At 40.6% G+C, this 26,668-nt stretch overlaps 1 protein-coding gene across 2 annotated transcripts in view; it reads right to left on the bottom strand.

Moving 5' to 3' along the window:
- Nucleotides 1-26,668, bottom strand: part of LOC132871222 (artemin) — an 82,308-nt gene that overhangs the window by 19,759 nt on the left and 35,881 nt on the right. Inside the window, exons 1-2 of one of the 2 annotated variants that reach the window (XM_060905339.1) lie at nt 19,620-19,981; nt 18,691-19,312 (exon numbers count right to left, since the gene is read on the bottom strand). The gene's annotated coding sequence lies outside the window, so the exon portion shown is untranslated. Of the gene's footprint in view, nt 1-18,690; nt 19,313-19,619; nt 19,982-26,668 lie in introns of those variants that run through there. The other variant, XM_060905340.1, reaches the window with a different exon arrangement.

Consider the following 26,668-nt stretch of genomic DNA (forward strand, 5'->3'; position numbering starts at 1 on the left):
TGGAAAGACACCATCAATGCTGAAAGGTATATCCAGGTTCTAGAGCAACATATGCTCCCATCCAGATGACGTCTCTTTCAGGGAAGACCTTGCATTTTCCAACATGACAATGCCAAACCACATACTGCATCAATTACAGCATCATGGCTGCATAGAAGAAGGGTCCGGGTACTGAACTGGCCAGCCTGCAGTTCAGATCTTTCACCCATAGAAAACATTTGGCGCATCATAAAACGGAAGATACGACAAAAAAGACCTAAGACAGTTGAGCAACTAGAATCCTACATTAGACAAGAATGGGTTAACATTCCTATCCCTAAACTTGAGCAACTTGTCTCCTCAGTCCCCAGATGTTTACAGACTGTTGTAAAGAGAAAAGGGGATGTCTCAAAGTGGTTAACATGGCCTTGTCCCAAATTTTTGAGATGTGTTGCTGTCATGAAATTTAAAATCACCTAATTTTTCTCTTTAAATGATACATTTTCTCAGTTTAAACATTTGATATGTCATCTATGTTCTATTCTGAATAAAATATGGAATTTTGAAGCGTCCACATCATTGCATTCCGTTTTTATTTACAATTTGTACTTTGTCCCAACTTTTTTGGAATTGGGGTTGTATATACATCCTAGGAATATCTACTTATTTGCCAGAAAGAATCTAAAATGGCGAGGAATTGACTGAGAAGAAGCGATTTTTGTTGAACTGCTCATTAATTAGTCCATAACTTCATTAACAATTGTAATTAAGCAAATGTGGGTTGAAGTTATATGCAACCTAGGTACCCCTACCTTCCTGCCAAAAAGAATAAAAATGGGTGAAGAATTGAGGGAGAAGAAGCAATTTGTGTGGAAACTGCTCGTTAGGGTTTAATCACTCGATATCTTCATTATTAATTGCAATGATGCAAATTCGGGTAGAAGCCATATGCACCCCAGGCAGACCTGCCTTCCTGCCAAAAAGAATAAAAATCGGTGAAGAATTGAGAGAGAAGAAGTGATTTTTGTGAAATACAGATGATGCCGGATGGACGATGGACAACACATGATGGCATAAGCTCATCACCTGTCAACCGGATGAGCTAATAATAACAAACATACAGATTTAACAAGTTGTATTTCTGGAGTTGTAAAACCTTTTAGTATTTACAGTATGTATACACAGCACATTCACTCACTGGTCACTTTAATCTGTACACTTGGTCATTCACGCAATTATCCAATCAGTCATTCATGTGCCAGTAAGAGACAAAGAAGATCAACAGTCTTTCCTGCAGTGGGACCGAGGTGATGTAATGAACTTTCCGTTCCTATCTGAACAGCATCTTGTGCTGTGTTCAAATACAGACTCTTCAGTGTGCACATGAATTAAGACTAATCATGCACAATCACGGGTGGAATGGTGGTGTAGCAGTTAGCACTGTCGCCTCACAGCAAGAAGGTCCGGGTTCGAGCCCCGTGGCCGATAAGGGCCTTTCTGTGTGGAGTTTGCATGTTCTCCCCGTGTCCGCGTGGGTTTCCTCCGGGTGCTCCGGTTTCCCCCACAGTCCAAAGACATGCAGGTTAGGTTAACTGGTGTCTCTAAATTGACCGTAGATGTGAGTGTGAATGGTTGTCTGTGTCTATGTGTCAGCCCTGTGATGACCTGGTGACTTGTCCAAGGTGTACCCCGCCTTTTGCCTGTAGTCAGCTGGGATAGGCTCCAGCTTGCCTGCGACCCTGTAGAACAGGATAAAGCGGCTAGAGATAATGAGATGAGATGAGATGCACATTAAATATTCAAATGGAGAAGAATGTGATCTCAGTGGCTTTGTTGGTTGTTGGTGCCAGATGGCAAGGATGAAGGATTTCCACATGGCACAGTTTCTATACAGAATGATTGGGGGGACTAGAAGGGCACTCAGTAGAGCGCATACCTCCATCAAGCCATATATTCAGATTTGCATCAAAATCTAGTCAATTGTTTCTTGGCCCATGGCCCAAAATTTCATCAAAATCCGTTCACTGCTTTTTGAGTTACATTGGGAACAGACCAACAAACAAACAAACGAAAGTGAAAACATAACCTCTTCTAACAAAGTTGGTGGAGGTTAAAAAAAAACATCCATTGAGTGGCAGTTCTGCCTTGTTGATGAGCAAGGTCAGAAGAGAATAGCAAGACTGGCTTGAACTAAGAGGAAACTCTTTACAGCTGTGTTGGGTTTGCGGTCATTTAGCATGAAAGTATTTTTGCGCATATCTAAAGTCCTTTCACACAAGTTCTAAGAGCATTTAATCTTTATTATAAACACCTCCTGATCATGTTTAAAGATGTTTCATGGATTTTTTTTTTTTTTTATGGAAGTTGCTGGGATTCCGATCAAATGCAAGCAATTGTATTTTCCACTCCGCCATCTTGAAACCACCATGTTCGATGTAGCCCGTATGTTAGTCATGGTGTGGCCATTTCCGTAACACCAAAAAGGAGGACACTTTGCAAAATTCAGTGAAGCCAAGACAGAAACGGAAAAATAATCCCAAACCCATAATGAGACCAATGGATGTACCATGCCAAAGTCCCTCCCATGCTAGTATCTGGTCTTCCCAGGCAGTCTCCCATCCCAGTACTAACCAGGCCTTTAAGGCGCACCAATCTCCACTTCTATAGCCCTCCCTAGTTCTCTGGTAACCGCGAGAGTTTGACTCCCCACTCACATCTGTATTGCGGCATGCCTTGCCAGATGGCAGTCAGTACCATTTTTACGATGGTCTTTGGCATGACCCGACTGCGAGTAGAACTCATGATCTCCCGGTTGAGAAGTGGACACGCTAACCATTAGGACAGCTCGTGGTGGACTTACCATGAATTATGTTTATTTTTGGTCATTCCTGTCACCCATTTTGCTATGAATGAGTCAGTGTAGATCTCTCAGACAACTTTTAATCCATAGTCAACACTCCTGTATGACTGGTGATGTTTGACTGCATGATAAAGTTTATAAAGCTCCACAGTGGAGATCTTGTCATCTTTAGGTAATGAAGCTTGACGGAAAAATGATAAAAGAGAAGAGGCCCCTGAATTCTGACTGTTGCCTTTGTGCTTGTCTCTGCATTATGTTACTCTATTGCGCTTTTCTCTTTGCTGCTTACATCCACATCACAATGACACAACGTATAGTCAGCATGGAAGTTATCCTTTCTGCTTTTTACAATGAATTGATGATCTTTCATCCATTCAGGATTAAACGAAGTTTCTCTTTTAGGCATTTTTATTACATTAGAATTTGGCTAAACTGGGGCTGGAGCTAACTTGGCATGATATGACCTCAAGCCACATGGCTAATCTGGTTATGTTCAACCAATGAAATTTCAAATATTTATTTGGCACCTTCATCTAAAGACTTCATTTCCTCTCATCTCATCTCATTATCTCTAGCTGCTTTAGCCTGTTCTACAGGGTCTAGATCAAAAGTTTTTATGGAGTGTATAATTAGACATAACCTATGTATTAATACCATTATTCATTTACTTTTTGTTCAGGCTTATTTATTTATTTATTTATTCATTCATTTATTTATTTTATACCATTAGAGAAAGTATGAAAAAGAGATGATCTCAAAAGGAGGACAAATGAGCATCCAGCTCAAAGCTGCGCTGATAGACGCTGCAGCTCACCTGGTCTACAACCTCCCTCATTCTTCCCATGCCACCCCTCTGCTTGCCAAACTGCACTGGCTACTTATCGCAGCTCGCATCAAATTTAAGACATTGGTGTTAGCTTACCAGGCTCTCAAGGGGTTAGGGCCAGCATACCTCCAGAGTCTGAGCCACCCCAACAGGCCAGCCAGATCCCTATGCTCTGCTACTACTAGTCGCCTGGCCTCTCCTCCTCTCTGCTCCTGCCCAGCCCGCTCAAGACTGCTGTCTGTCCTGGTTCCCTGTTGGTGGAACGATCTTCCCATTGAGGTCAGAACTGCAGACTCTCTGACCACCTTCAAGTGCAGATTGAAGACTCACCTCTTCAGGCTGCACCTCTCCCCTTCCTCCCTGCCCACTGTGTAACTACGTTTTGGTCTAGACCAACCCATGCTGTGTACTGTCGAGCCTGGGGTTAGCCATTTGAGTTCTCTATTTAGTTGTACTTTATATGGTTGGCTTGTTTCCTTGGCTGTTTGAGTATTGGTACTTCAACAGCATATTACACTAGGTATTGCTGTCACTTGTTCAGTTGGCACTAGAACTTTCTTGTCTCGAAGTTCAGCACTTTTGCACTCATTGTACAGTACATCACTCTGGATAAGAGTGTCTGATAAATGGCATGTAAATGGATATGTTAAGTGTAAATGTAGCCTTGACCTTGCTCTATGTATAATCTAGTGATAGAACGATCTGTAGTTGTGTGGACCTCTGCTTTTATACTCATCGGATGGATCACAAGCTTCTTTGAAAAATTCTTAACTGAGTGCTCGATTTAAAGGGAACAATAGGATTGCAAAAGTGAAAACTTTTACCATTGTTCTTACAACAACAGTTTTAGATAATTCGGTGATGGTGAAATTTGCAATGGATGATGCTGCGGCAGGTCATTAAAACTTTTAACTTTGGCACGTGAAACTTTGATGTTTGATGTCATAGCAACACTTGTTTCTCGCACATGCTCAATTAAAAGGAACAATAGGATTGCAAAAGTGAAAATTTTCACCATCTAGGGAGTTTAGATTTGTGCTAAATGACTTGTGCAAAACGACTTCTGTGCTAAATGACCGAATACCCTGTGATGAGCAGAAAAGTATATCAGAATGCACAACATTGCATTTTAAAAGGACATCCAGGATGTGCTCGATAAGTGTGTGTACAATACAGGGAGGGTAAATCACACAGATGTGTTCATTAGTCAGATTAAAAATTGGAAAAAAAAATTCCATTAGAAATGAGTTCCAATTTGAAATTTTCCATGTCAACCCACATCAGTTTGATGGGTAATTATTTTCCTCTTTGGACATGACTACGTGCCCATGGTGATTTGATTATGAAAGCAAAATCAGCATAATGTCTGTCATTAAGCACCTTATGTGTTAGTATCGTGTTAGAATGTAGTGCAGGCTGTCAATTTCATCACTGCAGCTGGTTGTAATTGGTATTATAGCTGACCTCATGAGGCTACAAACACACTGAGTTTGAATACATTTGTTTCACATGGTTTTCCTCCAACTATCACAACAAGCTAGTCATAGTTCTGAGAAAAAACTCAGACTTTCCAAAACTAAATTCGAGAATTTGGTTTGTGGTGGTCATGGTACTTAGTTATTTATTATTTGAACAATAAGATAGTGCAGATGAGATGCATATGAGTCCACACATGGGTTCTAGCTGAAAGCTCTCATGTTGACACTAGGATTAGGGTTAAGTGCATTTATTGAGGAGACTAAATAATAAAAATTCTGCATTTTTTTTCAAGAACGCGTTCCTCTGATACACTTTCCGGTGTGAGACCCTATTTGGTTTCTTTCTACCTCTGACTTCTTCCTTCCTTCAAGAAAAACTGGAGGCATACGGAATACCACCTGAAATTGTGAGTGCCATCAAAATTATGTATCAAGACACATCTGCTAAAGTCATCACACCAGATGGAATGACGGACCCCTTCAATATAGATACAGGCATCCTACAAGGTGATCCACTTGCACCATTTTTGTTTATCATATGTCTTGACTATGCCTTAAGATTTTCAATTAGCAATCTAGATGGACTTACTCTTCACCACCGTCGTAGTCGTCGCCATCCTGCGGATGTTCTGTCTGACCTTGACTATGCAGATAACATAGTACTTCTTGAGGACTCAATCAAAGCTGCACAGGACCTACTTATCAGGGTGGAGAACGCTTGTCAAGATATCGGCCTATACCTCAGTGCCCCAAAGATGAAATATATGCACCTGAATCCTTCTTCACATGATCTGTTGCTTTCTTCAGATGGCTCCACAATTGAATGCGTTGATGACTTTAAGTACCTAAGTGGCGACACCAATACTCAACATGACATGGACGTCTGAATTGGCCAGACATGGAGCGCACTCCACTCGCTACAAAAAAATCTGGAAAGCTCCCATCAAAAACAACACAAAGACCAAAGTATTTCAAGCATGTGTTGAAACTATACTCTTGTATGGTTCTGAGTCCTGGACACTGAATGCTGCTTGTAGAAAGAAGTTAGACGGCACATACACAAAGGTGCTGCATTTCATTTATGGCATCTCTTGGAGAGACCATATCTCAAACAAAGTGTTATATGGTTCACTCCAGCCTGTCTCCACCATCATGCAAAAGTGATGATTGGCATTACCTGGACATGCCATCCGTAGTAATGAACCTGCTGGCAAACTTCTTCTCTGGAAACCAGATACCCGAAGGAGAATTGGTCATCCTTATGTGACTTTGAAGAAAATCATAGAAATGGAAACAAATCTTGATTGTGAAGAACTGAAAACCGCAATGACTGATAAGAATTTTTGGCGCTCCAACTTCATCATGGTTTCACCATTGCCTCAAGGCATCAGATAAGTCAAGCCAAGCCAAGTCAAGAAAAAAAAAAATTATTAATCACATTCAAAAGTTAAAGTCAAAGTCTCTCCCGTGCCAGGTCCTGGTGATCCCAGGCAGTTTCCCATCCCAGTACTAACGAGGACCTTAAGGCACATTGGGCAGTGCCAATCTCCACCTCTATTGCTGGGTTTTAGTCACGTGACTTTTCTTAGTGGTTTTACTGGAAGTAAAATAGCTGGTGGTCTAAATGGCAGCCGTAATGCAAAGAACTAGTGATGACTGACAGAGAAGTGATCACGGCGCATTGTAACTGAATGGCTGGGTAAGAATTTTGTTGTGACCTTCATGCATATGGACTTTGTGAGGAGTGAGGAGTAAACAAAGGAACAGCTGGGGACTTTAGTGCTTCATGACTAAAAAAAGGACCATAAAATAACGACACATAGTAAGAAAAGTACTTGGAAAACACTAAGGACATAGCTGAGAGGGATATACAAACCTTTCGCCTACCACACAGATTTAATACTTGTCATTTTTAGGGCATACCTAACAACGTGTTTTCTTTCTCTCCCCCCCCCCCCCCCCCCCCCCATCTGTCCCTCTGAGTTACATGTTGATCCTGGGATTGAGATGCTGGCCTCTTCTGCCCCTCGGACCTGCTTGATCCATCCTGGTGCCCTGTGTCTGGTCGGAGTTTTATCGCCCCACTCCTGTGAAGGACGGCCCCATGAGGACAGTTGAGGGTTATACCTGTTAAAACTGTTAATATTATAGTCAGGCTGTCTGTTGTTGCCCAAATGAGGATGGGTTCCCTTTTGAGTCTGGTTCCTCTCGAGGTTTCTTCCTCATGTCGTCTGAGGGAGTTTTTCCTTGCCACCGTCGCCACAGGCTTGCTCATTGGGGATAGATTAGGGATAAAATTAGCTCATGTTTTAAGTCGTTCAAATTCTGTAAAGCTGCTTTGCGACAATGTTTATTGTTAAAAGCGCTGTACAAATAAACTTGATTTGATTTGATTTGATTCACCAAGTGATCACTGCAAACTCAAGTAGGCTTTGACTTGGCTCCTTTCGATTTAAGTGAGCGGTTCAAAAGCCACCTTTCTCGACGTCTTTTTGTGAAATCCTGTGTTCATTCACCTTTTTTTATTAGTTCACAGGGAACCCTCAAGAAACTTTTTATCAGCTTCACAGTTTGATTGATTCGAACAACCTAAAACAATGCAAGCGTAAGGCATTTTTCATGTGAGCAATGCACCTTCTCCATACAAACGCTTTGTCAACTGAGCTTTGGTAGACCACCAGCTAAAGTTCTGAATAACTAATGAGGCGGATGTGATGTCATGTGAAGCCCAGCAATAGCCCTCAGCCTCTCGCCTATAGACCCTTTTCACGTGACGTCACGACAAACGCGGCCGCCATTTTGGACATGTACTACCAGTAGTTTACCACAGCCAGCATTGAGGAACGGCAGCAAAAAAAAGTGTTTATTTTCAGCAAGACTTCCATCATGCCACTATATTGTTGTGCACCTGGATGTAGTAACCATCAACAAACAAGGCAAGGGTTATCATTTTATCGGATCCCGACGGAGAAGATGGATAGCGGCCATTAAAAAAAATTAACAGATTGGCAGCCCTCGGCATACCAGCGCTTGTGTAGTGACCACTTTGTTGGAGGTAAGACGAATAAAATTAGCCAGAAAAGGCATTACATTGCTGTTAACATTCTGTGGCGGCGAGTGTGTAACCAAATAGGCTAAAATAACCCATTGTAACCTCTTTGTTCTTCTGTAGTAGCTATTAGCTAACGACATTAGCTAGCGTTGTGTTCCTTTGCTGTTGGTAGACTGTAGGACAGATCAGAGGCAGTGTCCTACAAACAGTGCTTAATTTGAGGGGGAGCAAGCCGGAGCGCGCTCCGGAACCTCAGGCGTTGGCTCCGGCAGCTATTTACACTGGATCCGGTGATCCGACACCTCTTTTGACTATGTAACAAAAAAATAAACAACCCAAATAATTAAATAATAAAAATGCAAGTTTATTTAGTGTTAATGTCTGATTTTGATATCTGTCTTGTTGGTGATTTCTCTCATGAAACGACATCCACAAAATATCTGCAGATGAACTTAATTTGCAGTGTTATTACAAAACATGCCCAGAAGCGCAGCGCCCCGCCCCCTTTTTTCCGCACCGGAGCCGCTCATCCTCTGCGCTCCGGACCTCCCACTTTACAAATTAAAGCACTGCCTACAAATAAGTGTTCAAAACAATAGGAGCATGTATTTGTCTCTTAAATCCAGGCCGTTCCCTGTAATCTGTAACACTGGATTGGAGAAAGTAATGGCAAATAGCGAGTGCACAAGCCATAGAAGGTAAACTGTACACAGCGCCAGGGCAGTGTGATGGTATGTCTACTTTTAGATTGTGTTAGCTTATCAATGAACACACTTGTCACTCGACGAGTTTCACGTCTTTACGACGGATACTTAAATGTGTGTTAGGTATTATTGTTGCAGTCTAAGCAGTCATTGTAGCAGCTAGATGAGCGAGAACCGAAAGGGTCTGTGCCATAAACCGTTATTTCTGTACGGCGTTGCTAATGTGTCGTTACTCTTGTTATTTCTCCCTCTGCTCGCCCTGTAAATGCCCTACGTCGCTGGATAGCGAAGGTGTTTTCTGCATCTCGCTCCTTTTTCTTGTATGTTCTCCGTTTGTCGCCTTCCTCGCATTCAAACCAATTCGAGCCGAAGTCCGCTACATGTCCAAAATGGTGGTCGCGTTTACGAAGGTCACGTGACTGAAAAGGGTCTATACAGCTAGGGTTACAGTGGGGGAGCTGGTTCTCTGGTAACTGCAAGAGTTTGACTCCCCATTTGCATCTGCATTACAGCGTGCCTTGCAAGATGGCAGTAGGTACCATTTTTATGATGGTCTTTGGTATAACCCGACTACGAGTAGAACTCATGATCTCCTAGTCGAGAGGTGGACACGCTAACCACTAGGCCAACTCACGGTCATTAATCACATTACACAATAAATTAAAATAAAATGTAACTTCACTATAAAGCAACAATAAGTATTTTTGTAAATAAAATGAATTACTGTTAGGCTATTATTATTATTATTATTATTATTATTACAGCGATTATTTTCCCCAGGGACTGAAAATACAGTCCGTGCAAAACACATGGATGGCATATTTTACTTAGTTGGGTCCAGCAGGCCAAGTGTTGGACCAAATGCCGGGGCTGTGTAAAATATTCCGCAGGTTGATTCATGGGCCTATGAAAAGAACCTTGCAAGTTCAAACAGAGTTGACACAGGACAAAGATCTTCATATGTGTATGTGTGTGCGTGAGTATGTGTGGCAATACATTTTGTCCTAGAATTAAGGTTGCATACTCTGTTCCAGGGAACTAAGCTATTGTACTGTAAATAAACAAATAAATAAATAAAAGTCTTTGTCACTCTATTTTTTTAGTACAAACCTTTTTTTTAATAGATTTTTCTTTTTATCTAGTCAGTAGGGCGGCACGGTGGTGTAGTGGTTAGCGCTGTCGCCTCACAGCAAGAAGGTCCTGGGTTCGAGCCCCGGGGCCGGCGAGGGCCTTTCTGTGTGGAGTTTGCATGTTCTCCCCGTGTCCGCGTGGGTTTCCTCCGGGTGCTCCGGTTTCCCCCACAGTCCAAAGACATGCAGGTTAGGTTAACTGGTGACTCTAAATTGACCGTAGGTGTGAATGTGAGTGTGAATGGTTGTCTGTGTCTATGTGTCAGCCCTGTGATGACCTGGCGACTTGTCCAGGGTGTACCCCGCCTTTCGCCCATAGTCAGTTGGGATAGGCTCCAGCTTGCCTGCGACCCTGTAGAAGGATAAAGCGGCTAGAGATAATGAGATGAGATGAGATCTAGTCAGTATAAAAATATTTTAGCTTTCCAAATATTAGTTTTCCAGCACAAAATGAAATGCTACAGAACATTTTTTGGATGCCAGTAAAGAAAGCAGGATATTAGAGACCATGAAGGTTACTGGTTTTTGCTGCAAATTTAAGTCGCAAGTGTGACAAAGTGTCCAGAAGAACTGTGGCTGGTTCTGCAAGATGCTCAGTAAAACCTGCAGCTCATTTCCTTATAAAACTGCACTCACTGTACCTGAAATTATTATTTTCAAAGCAAAGGGTCATCACAACAAATATTGACTTTTTACTTTTTTTTAAATTTATGACTGTTTACTGGATTTTATAGTAATTTTTTAAACGTAGACTGCATTTAAGATTTTTCAAGTTTAGGTCATAAAAAGAATTTTCCTTGACACCCAATTATTTTTGTTTAGTGGACCAAAAGCTACTGAATTTGAATCACAGACTTCCAGTTTTATTAGGTGTTTTGTTTTGTTTTGTTTTGTTTTAAATAGAACAATTAATGAATTCAGGGCCACATGACCCTAAATTCTCCACTATTTTTCCTGCTTCACCATGACCCAATTCAAGATACTACATCATGCATCACATGGTGGGCTTTTCCCGTTCGCGCAAGGCATTATGGGATGCAAATTTGAAACAGGAGACTATAGTAACAGAAAGCAAGATGTTATGTTGTGAAGGAAAGAAAATGCAGGACCAAACGAATAAATATCGGCGGTCAGCGAGCACCTTGGTGTGATCAGCTGTTCGTTTAGTGACAGAATGATGTAACTGTCAGTGGATGGTCAAAGGTAAACCTGTAGATGGCAGTAATGCAACAGTGAACGCCAGCTGCCATAAAACCCAAAAGAAGAAGGAAAAGAAGAAACGGGTAAACCTACGCATGCGCACACGGACTTTCTCTGTCTGCTTGACTGCACGAAGTGAGCGATTTCATGTACATTATTTGCTCAGGAATCCCCTCAAATTAAATAACTTCCCAGCCATAGAATGGCCTTTTTCTTTTTTTTGAGATATTACAGAAATAAACATATATCACAATGACCAAATTTCAGAGGGAACTAAATTTCACCAATTTTATGAAATCGAAAGACTATACAGCTTTAAAAATAGAAATGTAATTTCATTATTTTTAAAGCTGGTTAGCGCTGTCGCCTCACAGCAAGAAGGTCCGGGTTCGAGCCCCGTGGCCGGTGAGGGCCTTTCTGTGCGGAGTTTGCATGTTCTCCCCGTGTCCACGTGGGTTTCCTCCGGGTGCTCCGGTTTCCCCTACAGTCCAAAGACATGCAGGTTAGGTTAACTGGTGACTCTAAATTGACCATAGGTGTGAATGTGAGTGTGAATGGTTGTCTGTGTCTCTGTGTCAGTCCTGTGATGACCTGGCGACTTGTCCAGGGTGTACCCCGCCTTTCGCCCGTAGTCAACTGGGATAGGCTCCAGCTTGCCTGCGACCCTGTAGTACAGGATAAAGTGGCTAGAGATAATGAGATGAGATGAGAGATGAGAACTACCATTTAAATATTTGTCTTGTGCCTCAACCACTAACATACCACCTGAAGAGTTATGAATTTTTAGGAATGGATCTCAAAACAGTAGATTCCAAATCTCAACCAATAATTAATGATATCTAATAAGGTCTGATGAAGGAGATGAGCATTTGTTGTTGTTGTTGTTATTTTAACTTTTAAAAAGTGGGTCATGGTTCACTGTTGGCTTTCTCCTGTCCTTTCAGAGAATGTAGCGGAGCAGTAGGGGAATGGAAGAGAAGTGTTCTGCAAAGATCAGCACAGGATTAGCACTAATGCTGTCTGCTTTATCTACAGTCACATGGGCAAACACCTGGGATCATCTCTCTCTCTCTCTCTGGGAAGGAGCCAGAGATGCTAATCTGGCAGCTTCCTCATTTGACACCACACATGGTGCACCCACATATGCTAACCATCTCAGTGCACCTTCCTCTTACAAAAAAAAAGAAAGAAAGTTAAATGTACCCCAAGTCAAAAGTTCGCACCACGTTGCTTGAGTATCTTAACTTGCATCTCATTTCCCAGAAGCTTTGAATTATGTCTTGCTTATGTTACAAACTCATTGAGTTTCCTTTGTGCTTTCAGTAAAAGTTTTTTAAAAAGTTATTTCCCCTTTCTCCTTACTAATTCTTGATCTGCTCCCTCAGGCAATGTTGAGACAGATGGCTGGACTTCTCAAATCAGAACTGTTTTTTCCTGTCGGTTTTAACATAATCACATTTGTGTATTATTTTTTCCCAGGTTAGCAGTCTGTGAAAGTTTTTCTGAAAAGCTTTGGAACAGATATCACAGAGCTGGCGTGTACAAGCTACACGCCAGCTCTGTGATTGCAGAATTAATCCGTATACAAAAGGGGTCCAGAGCTGAATGAAAAAGATGTGAATGTTTGAGGGGTTTGAAGCTAAAGGAATAGGTCTATTATGTGCTGGATTTCTGGAAACCTATTATGTTTCACAGCACAGATGTTACAATGGGGAAAAACATACCAGATTTACTTACAGGCTATACGTATAGTGACAATCCGGTTCCTCTGTACAGCTCCTTGGATCGACAACGGGGACAAATTTGACTGTGGTACATAATTTGATTCTTGTCAGTTTGCCTGGTTTGATAAGAAGAATGAATACACTGTATTCTGATAGTCAGTGTTGCTTAATTCATGTATGCCACAGAGTGAATCTTGTTTTTGAGCGATCTGAGGTCATGACAGAATAATCAGAGCTCACTTGAACCCTGCTACTGCAGCCCAATTCTCACAAAGCCAAGCCTTGTTGACTGTCACAGGGCTAAACTGTGGCATATATTCCATCCATCCATTATCTGTAACCACTTATCCTGTGCAGGGTCACGGGCAAGCTGGAGCCTATCCCAGCTGACTATGGGCGAGAGGCGGGGTACACCCTGGACAAATCGCCAGATCATCACAGGGCTGACACATAGAGACAAACAACCATTCACACTCACATTCACACCTACGGTCAATTTAGAGCCACCAATTAGCCTAGCCTGCATGTCTTTGGACTGCAAGGGAAACCAAAGCACCAAGAGGAAACCCACGCAGACACGGGAAGAACATGCAAACTCCACACAGAAAGGCCCCTGTCAGCCACTGGGCTTGAACCCAGAACCTTCTTGCTGTGAGGCGACAGTGCTAATCACTACATCACTGTGCCGCCCATGGCATATGTTAAATACTCTAATACTTACTAGCCATGGAAGATCATGTGAAATAATGCATCATCCCATTTTGTCCCCTAGCCATGACACATTGACAATATCTTCAGATGTCAGCTGGGCTACTGAACTACTAATCTCTGTCCACAAGGTGGCAAAATAAACATTGCAAACCCCCCCCCCCGCATACACCAATTGTTAGTATGATTATGCCATGCAGTGATCAGGGTGGGGCAGCACAGTGGTGCAGTGCTTAGCGCTGCTCACGTCACAGCAAGGAGGTTCTGGGTTTGAACCTCACAGCCAACAAGGGGCCTTGTGTCTGTGTAGGTTTCTTTCAGGTGCTCTGGTTTCCCCCCACAGTCAAAGACATGCAGTTAGGCTAACTGGAGACTGTAAATTGTCCATTGATCAAGCTTGGAGAGGTATGGGCTCTACCAAGTTTAAATGCTCTAAACACACCGATGACAGATTATTAAAATATCATCAGTGGTGCCCATATGGCCCTTCCTGGCTATGGGGAGAAGAAGAAGGGATAAGGATATCTGGTAGATCATGTGTTAGGTTACTTGGCCACCAGTTGAGCCAATATAGCGAGGCATTCTTGCTTGATATTACTGACTAAATCTAGAGTTATATCTAACGTCATGTTTGCGCTGTTATTTTGGAGGCCACTACAAAGTAAGCACAATCTTACTTCTTTGGAAGATGCATGAAGATTAGATCACCCAATTTCCATTGTATCTTGATGCAGTTATCTGCAAATCAATCATGTAGAAAAAAAAGTGCTGTGCTATTTGTGTGAGATGGACTTGAACTTAAGTCTCTATCCATTATTAGCTTATCTGGCCAACAGGCGATGAGTTTATGCCATCATGTGTTCTCTGTCCGGCGTCGTCCACATTTCACGAAAATCGCTTCTTCTCTCTCAATTCTTCACCAATTTTTATTCTTTTTGGCAGGAAGGTAGGTCTGCCTGGGGTTCATATAGCTTCTACGCAAATTTTCATAATTGCAATTGATAATGAAGATATGGAGTAATTAAGCCCTCAGTGAGCAGTTTCCACACAAATCGCTTCTTCTCCCTCAATTCTTCATCAATTTTGATTCTTTCTGGCATGAAGGTAGGGGTACCTAGGGTACATATAACTTTTACTCAGATTTGCTTAATTACAATTATTAATGAAGTTATGGACTAATTAAGCCTTAATGAGCAGTTCAACAAAAATTGCTTCTTCTTGGTCAATTCCTCACCGTTTTGGATTCTTTCTGGCAAATAGGTTGGTATTCCGAGGGTGTATATAGCTTCTATATAGTATATATAGCTTGCAACATTTATTGCACAAGGTGGCCCACTTTAGATCGTTTCTTCTGGACTAGATGGGACTTGAGTGAGGTACGCCATCACTGACAGTCTCATTACATTACAGGTATTTAGCAGACACTCTTATCCAGAGTGACATACAACATACCCAGTTGGTTGCAGGGAGCAGTTGGTGGTTAGGTGCCTTGCTGAAGGGCACTTCAGCCATTCCTGCTGGTCTAGGGAATCGAACCAGTGACCTTTTGGTCTCAAAGCTGCTTCTCTAACCATTAGGCCATTATCTATACCGCTTATCTAATTGGGTCGCAGTGGATGCTGTCGCCAATCCCAGCTGACTTTGGATGGGAGGCGGAGTACAACCTGGGCAGGTCACCAATCCATCGCATTGGCTAACACAGAGACGAACAACCATTCACACTCACACCCACACCTCTGGGCAATCTAGAGTAGCCAGTTGACCTAATCTGTATGTCTTTGGACTGTTGGAGGAAACCCATGCAGGCAAGAGGAGAACATACAAACTCCACACAGAAAGGTCCCAGTTGGTGGCAGGGTTCAAACCCAGAACCTTCTTGCTGTGAGATGATAGTGGTAACTACTGCACAGCCGTGCCACCCAGTCTCGAGACAGTATATACAAAAATCTGTTCTATTTACATTTATCTACATATAAGCCCCACTTTACGAGACTACATTTTTACTTTGTTCCATAATGTTGCTCCTGAGAATATGTTCATGAAGGCCTGCTGTAGATACAATGAAATATCACACAGCTTTCTGTGATCTATCATCCATAAAATTAAAACCAGCTTCAAAGCTGTATATTTTAGAAATGGGAAAACTGGCATTGGTGAGGCTGAGGCCTTTATCAAAAGGCACGAACAGCGATGTTGGAAGGTTTTTAATTTCGAAATAAAGTGAAATTTAATCAAAATATCATCTTGTAAGTACTAGTCTGTTTATAGTCACAGGGCTAGTGCATATTAAATACTGGTGTGTGTCTGACTGGAACAGATTGTAGTCATGTACATAAGTGTGTTAACCGAGTTAACACCTGGCTTGTCTAACCAGTACTTTACCTTTGATAAACAGGTACAGATGTTCCATGTAGTCTGGCTGTCATTCAGCAAGAATATTTGCAGTGCAGCGTTTTACATTTTCACCACGTGCAGTGCAGACTGTGTATACTTTTAAAGTCATAAGGTTAGGTATCTAATGCAGGCAGTATAATTTGTAGATCCATGGAGGTTACTGGAAGAGGAATTTGATATTTTTACATGACTGCCTTCTCAAGATTTTTCGACACCCAGGACCGTTGAAGAACCAAGAAAGTTCTTGACCCCTTTCCATCACTTCCGTTTATTTCTGTGCACTTGTTAAAATGTTCCCTGTGGAAGAAACCAGGATATCATCTCACACATAAAAGCCTGGGTGCACAGACAAGACCCAGTGTGTGAATCTACAGCACAGATGATGGGGACATGGAGAACATCTTGAGGGAGATACAAAATGAATATATACTCAAACTTTTACATTGTTTTTGAATAATGATTATAATATTGGTTTCCTTTAAATGTTATTAATATCCTCAATATACAAATGGACATGTTGCCATAAATGATATCCTCCTTTTGGTTTATTTCATAGTCTTCATTCATCTTTAGTAACTGCTTTATCCTGGTCAGGGTCACAGAGCCTCTCCGAGGAACACTGGAATTCAACCCAGATAGACCTACATGCATGTTTTTTTAGGGTTATTTTTGTATCAATATTATATTTACTTTTGCTGCAATTTTTTAAGGGTGACTTTTAAATAGAGGCATTTTAAAATCAATGCTGAATTCTGAATAGATTATTAACAGTTATTCCACGAAATCGAGTTGTCGTACAGGAGCTGATGGCTGACAAGACGTGTAGTGCCTAGTTGGCTGTAAGCCATGAACGACAAGATTGAGTGGAAAAACTGTTTTATTCTATCTGCATTCATGGGATTTTGAGAAACAGAGCATTTTTATTTTTTGCAAATTCAATAAATAAAAACTTTATACAAAACGTCTGACAAAATCATTTCCGCTTAAAATGTAAACAAACCGGCGAAATGGCATTAGCAATTTGTGAAAAATGCTATAATTCTTGAAAAATAAAAATAGATATGTTCTTACCATCAAATACTTTCATTCCGTATTTTATTGCTTTTTTTGTATTTTGGGGGGTTTTGTTTTCGAGTAGAGTTTTTATTTCATCCTCAATTGGTTCAGCAACATGCTCCGCCATTTTGTTTTTCTCTACTCACGGTATATGAGTTGAGCCTAGTAGTAGAGCAGCCAATCAGAGCGCATGATTGCTTATATCCAGTGAATGTGACTAGAATAAATATTGGATATTACATGGTGGTGTGTACTTCATATCTTCGCACCTCTTTATAATGTTCTTTATATATATGGACACATCTACAAGTAAAATACACAAGTTAATCAAAAGCATTTTAAATTTGAATCGATTTCCTCACAAGTGACATATAGAGATTTATGTTACGGTTTTGGATCTCCATGTCCTGGATGTAGCTCGTATGAAAAATACGGGTGGTGTATTTCCCAGTAAAACACTCGTGTCCATATATATATATATATATATATATATATATATATATATATATATATGACAGGATCTGTATACAGTGAAGAGGTCACACTCTTACAAAACATCCAAAGTTTAAATTTTGTTAGATATGATAGCAGCTTAAAAGCCTAGTTTAAGAAGCCTTGGCTACAGCTAAATACAGTTCCTTGGAGCATGTCAGAGCAGGGAAGGTAGAGAAAACAAACTTCAAACACATCAATCTAAACCATGCAGGCATCAAAACAAATTGCCAAAGCACAAGGTAGAGTCATGCCGCACATGGATTGGGCTGGTTTAAAAATTTCACCACCTGCTAGAGTTGAAGAATAAGTGAAAGCATTTAAGTGCATTGCGACAGGTTTTGTAGTGTGATTAAAAGACCTTCATTCATCCCTCAAAATAAACTAAACTGAATCCCAGGTTACAGGAGAATGAAGGATATTAACTTTAACCTCTTGTACTACTACCTGTCCGACAATGTACCACTCAGTGTTCTCACCAATAATATTACCAATCTAGCACAGTATAGTTTGACAGCACAATAGCAGATGAACCAGTCCGAGTCAGAACATGAGTAACTGATTCTATTGGTTCAAAGATGAGACTGAAAAAATTATTTCTCCCTCTCTGATCTATAGAAGTAAAAGCTATTAAACACACAGGTAGACAAATGTAATGACGTAATTATCCCAACTTGCATTCAAGTACACCCTACCTTTTAAAGTATAAAGGTATACCATGCCCTACAGTGCAAGGTTGAGAGTGGATGACTCACAGGAAGTTAACAATAACTGTGGATCCTCTACAGGGATTTATGTCTGGGAGTATTTTGTAGAAACCAGCAAACATACATTTCCTGTCTAAGTTAATCTAACACTCTCAGACCTCCTGTTGGTCTACAGTTTTATACACAATAAAATCTTCCCTAGGCATCCCCATGCAATCATTGGCAGATAAATCCTTGTGTATACAGAAACACAGCAGTCTTTGGCTAGTAATGTGCATGCTCTGGCACATTGGAGACTCTTGGGGCTTGAGCTATCTGTGGAGTTTACCCCACAGACTATAAGGAGCAGCTTATGTTAACAGAAGAAGATGTGTCCTTACCGAGTGCCCCGCTAAGCCGGACTTATCAAGGTGGCCTTGTGTTGGGTTGACCTCAGGAAAAAGGTTGGGAGTGGAAATCCCTCATTTTGTTTTGTAAGCCAGGATTGTGGACGATAGATCATGCTCCCTCTGTGCCCTTTACCTCTATGTATTCTGGAAGGAAAGAAGGTAGGAAAGACGAAAGGAAGGAAAACCCCTTAACTAAGCTGGGCTCCTCTGGGCTGGTTTGGGTTGGTTTGGGAAGGGTTGGGTTGTCCGGATGCAGGATGCAGTATAAATTGTAGACACAGTTTACTACTGAAGCTTCCTCGTCATGGTAATGCCATTTCCAGACTTTTCTTGAGTGCTTACATCATTCAGATGAGTCAGGATACCCTGGAGGAAATCTAGGATCTCTCATGTCCTTTGGCCTGGGCATGCCCAGGGCTGGCAGAGTGAAGTTTTCTAATCTTATTTAATATGTAAATTGTATGTTTAAAAGCAGTAGAGCGTTTATAAATCCGGATGTCCTGGGTACCTCTTAGGTTGGTAAATGATGATTCCTCAGTTATATGAGTTTGGACTTCAAAAGGAATATGAAGCAGGACTTCACCAATCAGAAAGTAAAAGGAAGATCATTCATCTGAAAGAGTAAATCAAGAACAGAGTCAAGAAAGAATTCCCAAACATTTAATTAATTAAAATATTTTCAATTATTTGTTGTAGATTTGATTGAGGAAAAACTATGTAAACCCAAATTATGAAATTGTTTTAGCTTTATTCTCTAGTCCTGTAGCATATATATATATATATATATATATATATATATATATATATATATATATATATATATATATATATATGAGAACAAACTTCACTTACAACACCATTATCCATGTGACAAGCAGCTCAATGAGAAAGAACCACATTTCTTTCATAATTTCACTTACCTCAGTGAGTAAGAAGAGCTTTGCACGCCCTCACTGCATCTCCTTTGGTGTAGCAGATACATTCACAGGATAGGCTGTAAGCCTCTGTAAATATCTGAGTGTATTGGAGTGTAAGGATTAGACTGTGTGAATATGTGTGCTCCTCCTGGTAGCAGTCCTTCTCTCCTCCCTGTGTCCAAGGCTCCACCTCAGACAGACCAGCAATCACACACTAGCTCAGATTACTGTTGTTTTACTAATCACTTGTGGCATTGCCCTGTTCAGGTTCAGGCAGAACATGTTGCCCAGAGGCTTCTCGTACGTACTGTATGTTGTAGTCTCACAAATACAATAGTAGGCCAGGTTTTGGTGGCAACTTTGAACCTGTCATAATGGTGGTGATGGAAGCTGCATTGTAACCTGCCAGTACGGATAAGCATTGGCATTGTGATTTAGACTGGATGGACCTTGTAGATTTCTCCACTATTGCGCAAGGCACGAGCATGCATGGCCTTCAGCTGTGTTGGCTAATAAGGAAAGTCTTCAATCACATTGGAGAATGATTCCTTCTGGAAGCCATTCCAAAGTAAAACATCTCACAAGCTGAGGACATAACCCAGAGGAGATGTTTGCCAGAGAGAGGGAGAGAGAGAGAGACATTGACACAACTCTTTTGAAAGAGGCCCGCTCTTTCTTCTGTGTGACTATTGGGTGTGTAAAACGTAGCAAATGGCGAACAGATGGAGGGCTTATGGGCAGCCGTCCAGCACTCTAATCTTCAAAATAAATAAGTACCTGATTGTAGCATGAAATATCCGAGCATAACACTCAACGATCTTCCAACGAATACGCTGTGACAAGGGTCAATGCCAGAAATTAGTAACGTCTCTAGTTCCTGTCAACTTCACTAAGCTCCTTTTTCATGTCAGACAAAGCATTTGCTACTACTTTCATTCTCATGTCAATCTCTCATAGCAGCAAAGTATTTGAGATTGTGTAATGGAATATTTCATGTTCAGTTCAATAATTCATCTTGAACTACAAATCCCTAGAGGAAATAAAACATATTAGGTCAGATTAAAATAATCAAATTTGTATCATTGCATTGACTTGACTTATACTTTGTGTTGAGTTTCATTTCCCTTCAATCAGTGGAATAGTGACAAAATTCCATTGCTCTCTTCATCTCCTTGTTTGTCTTTCATGTTCTTTTCACACTCTAACGATCCTGATGCTTGGCTCTAAACTTTAGCCATACTCCTTTATTACCTAGCTTCCATTTGTCTAAGACTACACATCATTCATGCAATTATTTATTATTATTCCATTATATAATAAAATTAAAGACAATAAGTCTGCCTACTTCTTGTCCAGCACTATTGCCAGGTTGGGGTCCATGTGGACCCTATGGATCCATGTCATATTAATTGGAGCATAGTTTTACACCTGATGTCCTTTCTGCTGCAACCCTCCCATTTCTGGGCTTGGGAAACAACCATTCACACCTATGGGCGATTTAGAGTAGCCAGTTAGCCTAACTGCATGTCTTTGGACTGTGGGAGGAAACCAGAGCACCCGGAGGAAATTTGTGCAGACGGGGAGAACATGCAAACTCCATACAGAAAGACCCCCGTTGGCCACTGGACTCAAACCCAGAACCTTCTTACTGCGAGGTGACAGTACTAACCACTATACCACCCACAATAAGTCTGCTGAATGAGAGAAAAAAAAATTATAAAGTCAAAAAGAAGTATACTTCAAGTTCATTAAGTATACTTAAGTAAAATTAAAGTATGTTTCCTTAAGTATACTTTTGTGGACCAAGTATACTGATATCAATGTACTTACAGTATACTTGTAAGTAAACTAATCTAATACTTCTTGGGACTAAATTGGCCCACTTTTAGTTCATAAAAAGTATACTTTAAGTCTAAGAGAAGTAAACTCTGAGTATACAACTAGTATTTTTTATTTTGTACTGCAAGTATAGCACAAGTAAACTTATATACTAATAGTTTACTAGTGCTATATTTGTAGTCTACTCTTTAGTTTACAAAAGCATACTTCATAGTATACTGGAAATATACTATGAGTTTACCTGTTTTATGCTTCTAGTCCACTTTTTAGTTTACTAAAGTATACTTTATAGCATACTGGAAATATACTATTAGTTACTGGTTATATACATCTAGTCCACTTTTTAATTTTAAAGTATACTGCAATTACCCTTCTAGGTATACTATTAGTTTTCTAGCCCTAACCCTTACCTCATGCACACTACCAGTAGACAACTTAAGTGTTTTGTACCTTAAGTTGCAATGAAGTTATAAAGGTAAGAATTCACAGAATAACAACGGATACTCAGGATTAAGAACATATTCATTTTCTTTAAAAATCAAAATTTAAAGCAACATTGTATTAAATGCCAAAGTATAAAAACATGGCAATGACAACTGAAATTTGACATCCAAGCTCTAAAGAAAAATAAATAAATAAATAAATAAATAAATGCCTTTAATTATCCCACTCAGGAGAAATTAAAAAAAAAAATTATATGGAACCACAGACATACCTAAGAGTCAACAATACTGTCTAACCCAGCAAAGAGCAGTGACAGAAAACATGCTGCCATATATCACAAAGAAGCCTATATGTGTGAAAAAGAAGTATTTTTTAGGTTACTATCAAAAGGATAAGCACAACTACAGGGCAAATACACTTAAACATAAGGCACAAATATTTTAATACTTTATTACACTTTTGTTAAGTATATTTTGATCAAAATTTTAAGTATAAGATGAATATACTTAGACTTTTCTATATACAGTGGTATGCAAAAGTTTGGGCACCCCTGGTCAAAATTGCTGTTACTGTGAACAGTTAAGCAAGTTGAAGATGAAATGATCTCCAGAAGGCATAAAGTTAAAAGTGACTCATTCCCTTTATATTTTAAGCAAAAACAATTTTTTATTTTCATCTTTTACATTTTCAAAATGACAAAAAAGGAAAAGGGCCCGAAGCAAAAGTTTGGGCACCCTGCATGGTTAGTACCTAGTAACACCCCCTTTGGCAAGCATCACAGCTCGTAAACACGTTTTGTAGCCAGCTAATAATCTTTCAGTTCTTACCTGGGGGATTTTCACACATTCGTCCTTGCAAAAGGCTTCCAGTTCTACAAGTTTCTTGGGCTGTCTTGCATGCACTGCTCTTTTGAGATCTATCCACGGATTTTCAATGATGTTTATGTCATGGGACTGTGAGGGCCAGGGCATAACCTTCAGCTTGTGCCTCTTGAGCAGTGGCGACTCCTGAATTTTTTTTCAGGGGGGGCAATTTTCCCCTGTTATGTCTACACGGACCATAAATGTCCACAGGACTGAAGTAAATTGACCTAGGTAGCAAGTCAACTGTTCTACAGAATGTTCTGTAAATAGATTTTGTACTTCAAACTCCATGACCAGCAAGAATTTTACAGACTGTGCAACTTAAGGACAAACAGGAAAGTGCACTTACTGTAACAAAACATTGTAAATAGTTGGCTAACATAACAATAGCAGTTGAATAAATAGATGAGTGGATCTTTAGATCTTGCAATTACTGGTATTTACCCAGGATATTACCAAAGTGCTAACTCTCAGAGCAAAGTGTGGCAAATATAAAAATGCACATTGAAAACATCAAAAGTGAACGGATTCTGTGAGTGTGTGTGTGTGTGTGTGTGTGTGTGTGTGTGTGACGAAGTCAACCAAACCCAGAAAAACACCACGGTGACTGGAGCCCTCAGTTTCGTCTTTGCCTCGTAGAGCTAACTCGAACACTCCACAAAATTTCACGCATTGGATGAGCCGGTTTAATACGTGCCTGTTCTTGCTCACCTCATCGTTGTGGCGGTGAACTGCTAGCCTGTAGCCCTCATCCAGCTGTGTAGCGATGTTCACTCTCCCAAAAGCTGAAAATTTCAGGCAGCTGCCCATGTGAATCTTTGATGACTCATGTTTTTTTATTTTCTCCGACAAATGATGCATGTCTGAAACTCCAGTGACCATCCAAGCAGTGTTGTCCGTGGAGCCACCTCCAGGGTGGAAAAGTAAGCAGGGGGAGCAGAAAACTGCTGAGGCGTCCTCGCAGCCAGCTCGCCAGGATTTGCGCTGGGACCATGTTGAAGTAAAACCTCAAGTATATGATTTCCCCCCCTTGTCGAAATTTGTTTTATGTTTAGATTTGGTTGAGGGGTTCCAGCTTGTTTTGTTGCCAATTTAGCTCGATTTGATCGCTGACTAAATGGAACTTCTTTTAAGGACCGCACTGAATTGCTTTCCGCATCCATCTCACCTCAGAAACTGAGCGGCTTGAACGCAACTTTGCCGCGCTTCGCAGTGACGTAAGCACATTAGGGCAAGCCCCCCCGGAACCCATAGAGATTGCGTTGAAGTGTCAGTCAGGAGAAAAAAATATATTAACATGGGACTCTATCAGTGAACTCTTGGGCGATTTTCAGCGTGACTGAAATCGCCCCAAAAGGGGCGGTACTCTAGAAGCAAGACCACCCAGGATTGGACAATGATACCCAGAGACAGATTAAAATGGCCTCGAGCAGCGCTGGTGAAAGTTTGTTTTAAAAAAAGAAAAAAAACTTTTTTTCGTTTTGGCAGTGCGTCTCCCAATCGCCCTTATACACCAGCCGCCCTTGCTCTTGAGGTACTCCATTGTAGATTTTGAGGTGTGTTTTGGATCATCGTCTTATTGTAGGACCCATCCTCTTTTTAACTTCAACTTTTTTACGGATGGTGTGATGTTTGCTTCCAGAATTTGCTGGTATTTATTCAAATCCATGGTTCCCTCAACCAGTGAAATGTTCCCTGTGCCACTGGCTGCAACACCCATCAATCCACACCCATGCTTCAGAGTTGGAGAGGTGTTCTTTTCCTGGAATTTGGCACCCTTTTTTCTCCAAACATAACTTTGCACATTGTGGCCAAAAAGTTCTATTTTGATTTCATCAGTCCACAGGACTTGTTACCAAAATGCATCAGGCTTATTTAGATGTTCATTTGCAAACTTCAGACGCTGAATTTTGTGGCTAGGACCCAGGAAAGGTTTTCTTCTGATGACTCTCCCATGAAAAAAGAAAGAAAGAAAGAAAGAAAGAAAGAAAGAAAGAAAGAAAGAAAGAAAGAAAGAAAGAAAGCACAACTTTATTCATCACACACTTGTGAAATTTCCTCTCTGCATTTAACCCATCTGAAGCAGTGAACACACACATGCACACACACATGAGCAATGAGCACACACACATACCCAGAGCAGTGGGCAGCCATGCTAACAGTGCCCAGGGAACAGTTGGGAGTTAGGTGCCTCTCTCAAGGGCACCTCAGCCCAAGGCTGTCCCATATTAACCTAACTGCATGTCTTTGGACTGTGGGGGAAACCGGAGTACCCGGAGGAAACCCACGCAGACACAGGGAGAACATGCAAACTCCGCACAGAAAGGCCCTTGCCAGCTGCTGGGTTCGAACCTAGAACCTTCTTGCTGTGAGGCGACCGTGCTAAGGTCATATTTGTTCAGGTGTCGCTGCATAGTAGAACAGTGCACCACCACTCCAGGGTCTGCTAAATCTTTCTGAAGGTCTTTTGCAGTCAAACAGGGGGTTTTATTTACCTTTCTAGCAATCCAATGAGCAGTTCTTTCAGAAAGTTTTCTTCATCTTCCAGACCTCACCTTGATCTCCACTGTTTCTGTTAACTGCCATTTCTTAATAACATTACGATCTGGGGAAACAGCTACCTGAAAACACTTTGCTACGTTCTTGTAGCCTTCTCCTGCTTTGTGAGCATCAATTATTTTATTATTCAGAATGCGAGGGAGTTGCTTAGAGGAGCCCATGGCTGTTGATTTTAGGGACAAGTTTGAGGAGTCAGAGAATTTATACAGCTTTGAAATCTGCATCATCTGACCTTTCCTAACGAAGAATTTGAACAAGCCACAGCTCAATAAGCTAATTAAGGTCTGGAACCTTGGTAAAAGTTACCTGAGAACTCAAATGTATTGGGGTGCCCAAACTTTCGCATGGTGTTCCTTTTCTTTTTTCACTCTCCAATTGTACAAAACAAAAATAATACACAAATCTTGCAGAAAACGCTGAAAAGAAATGTGTCGTCTTTACCTTTATGCCTTTTGGTGATCAGTTCATCTTCTGCTCACTTTAACTATTCACAGTAACAGACATTTTCAGTAAGGGTGCCCAAACTTTTGCATGCCACTGTACTTTTCAGTATAAGCCAAGTATACTTACGTATAACTTTATTAAGTATATCTCTGATAAGTAAATAAATAGTAAACTGAAAGCATACTCTTTTATTTTTAGTTTAAAAGAAGTATACTAGAAGCACACTTGAATAAACTTTTTTGTAAGGGTATTCTTACTTATCTTTGTGACAAATGTAAATGATGGGAAACAGACATTTGTTGAACTGACATACCCCAGCTGAAATGAGTCAAATAGTAAATGGTCAATATTTTTAGCCATCTGAACCACCTCTTAAAATGTTCACCAAAATTTGAATTGTTTGGTGGCTTTGACAATCATGTTTAGCAAGAAATCAACTCAAGCTCAAGTTGACATAAAATATAAACAAAAGAAGCAGACAAAATAGATGACAAAATTCTTAAAATGAGCTCTGTTTAAGCTCATAGAAGCAAACCATTGTTCTGTATACACTGAGAAAATATTATGAATACAGCAAAAGATGACTGACAAAAAAAAATTTAAAAAAGATTGGAAAGAAATGAAAACTGTGATAGGATCACAGAATAACTGCACCGTGGGAGTCGCTCTGGGTGGTTTTAATTCAGTGAATGTCTGGTTGATAAAACTCAGTGGTTTTTAATCAAATATGTGATCATTGTGATTTTACTTCACAGGTGATTGAGATTCAAGAAAAGACCCCAGCTGCCCCAGCATTTCATATTGATGTGAAGAGAATGATTAACATCTTCATTACACACCTCGTTGGCTATCATGTATGACGAGATTGGGTGGAAAGATTGTTTTATTTTGTCCACATTCACT

This window comes from Neoarius graeffei, chromosome 23 (genome assembly GCF_027579695.1).
Source record: "Neoarius graeffei isolate fNeoGra1 chromosome 23, fNeoGra1.pri, whole genome shotgun sequence".
In the NCBI taxonomy this organism is placed as follows: domain Eukaryota; kingdom Metazoa; phylum Chordata; class Actinopteri; order Siluriformes; family Ariidae; genus Neoarius; species Neoarius graeffei.